Source organism: Bos grunniens, chromosome X (assembly GCF_055505025.1).
Source record: "Bos grunniens cultivar Pamir isolate PY7600 chromosome X, Bosgru_T2T1.0, whole genome shotgun sequence".
NCBI lineage: Eukaryota > Metazoa > Chordata > Mammalia > Artiodactyla > Bovidae > Bos > Bos grunniens.
The window spans coordinates 145,565,939-145,567,952 of record NC_141194.1 but is presented as its reverse complement, the minus strand read 5'-3'; positions in this window follow the sequence as shown (position 1 = coordinate 145,567,952).

Here is a 2,014-nt window from a genome sequence, read left to right as displayed (position 1 = left end):
GAGTGGGGTGCCATTGCCTTCTCTGAATGAACACTGTAGCGGTTTCCAATATATTACAATTTGAGTGTGCTGTTGTTTTGCTATATTTTGAAAGATTTTTAAAATATAATTATTGTAATTCAAATTGGATGCTTTTCAGAGACACCATAAACTCTTAGAAGAATCTTCAAGGTTTTTGAATCATACTGGTACAACCCTTGGCCTAGGAAGGTATCTACTCTGGGAACAGCATTGTGAGAGGTGAGTCAGGGAATTGAATCAGAGGAAAACTGTCGTTTGTAAGAAAACCATGTTCTGAATAAAGTCAGATGATCATGTAAGCAAATTCCATGACTCCACATAAGAGGCATACTCATTCCATGGGTCATGCAACAGAAAAATTATCTTTCTGAGTTTGAGTGTCTGGAACTTAGTGGAGGTGGTGTGATCAGCAAAGTAGGCAGACCCTGGCCTGGAGCACACAAAATATACTGCTACTGAAGTCTTTTTGCTTCTTTTCTTTTCTCTTTGTATATTCAGTTTCTACTACAATACTTTGCACAGAGTAGCTTTTCAATAAATATTTACTGAATGAGTGACAAGGGCTATGTGAATGGTTACTTGACAAAAGACTTCACAGAGACAAGATTTACTGTTGTTCAGTCACTAAGTCACGTCTGACTCTTTGCAACCCCATGAACAGCAGCATGCGAGACTTCTTTGTCCTTCACTACCTCCCAGAGTTTGCTCAAACTCATGTCCATTGAGTTGATGATGCCATTCAACCATCTCATTCTCTGTCGCCCTCTTCTCCTCCTTCCCTCAATGTTTTCCAGCATCAGGGCCTTTTCCAATGAGTTGGCTCTTTGCATCAGGTGGCCAAAGTACTGGAGCTTCAGCATCAGTCCTTCCAATGACTGTTCAGGGTTTATTTCCTTTAGGACTGACTGGTTTGATCTCCTTGCTGTTCAAGGGACTCTCAAGAGTCTTCTGCAGCACCACAGTTCAAAAGCATCAATTCTTAAGCACTCAGCCTTCTTTATGGTCCAACAGTCACATCCGTACATGACTACTGGAAAAACCATAGCTTTGACTATACGGACCTTGGTCAGCAAAGTGATGTCTCTGGTTTTTGATATGCTGTTTAGATTTGTCATAGCTTGTCAACAAATCAAGATGGCAGAGTAGAAGGGCATGTGCTCATCTTCTCCTATGAGAACTCCAAAATTATAACTCACTGGTGAACAACCATCAACAGGAGAATGTTGGATCCCACCAAAAAAAGATATCCCATGTACAAGGGCAAAGGAGAAGCCCCAACCAGACGGTAGGAGGGGCAAAATCACACTTAGAATCAAATCCTATACCCATTAGGAATTAGTGCATAGAGGGTTCAAACAAAACCTCAGGCACAGCAGGAGTACCCACAGAGACTGAGCCAGATCTGCCTTTGAGTGGTTGAGTGTGTCCTGCAGAGGTATAGGTCAGCAGTAGCCTGCCACAGGAGCAGACCTGGGTGTGTCACAAGCCCTCTTGAAGGAGCTCACCATTAACCCCACCACAGAGCCACCAGAACTTACATAGGACTGGGGAAACAGACACTTGGAGGGCACAAACAAAAGTTTGTGCACACCGGGACCCAGAAGAAAGGAGCAGTGACCCCACAAGAGACTGACCCTGACTTGCCTATGAGTATCCAGGAGTCTCTGACAGAGGTGTGGGCTGGTGGTGGCCTGCTGCAGCGTTGGGGGCACTGAGTGCGACAGTGAGTGTATGGGACCTTTTGAAGGAGGTCGCCATTAACTTCATTACCTTCACCATAGTTTGGTCTCAGGTCAAACAACAGGGAGGGAACACAGCCTTGCCCATCAACAGAAAATTAGATTAAAGATTTATTGAGCACATGGCTTCACCTATCAGAACAAGACCGAGTCCCCCTGCAGTCAGTCTCTCCCATAAGGAAGCTTCCATAAGCCTCTTATCCTTATCCTTCAGAGGGCGAACAGAATGAAAGCCACAATCACAGAAAACTAAT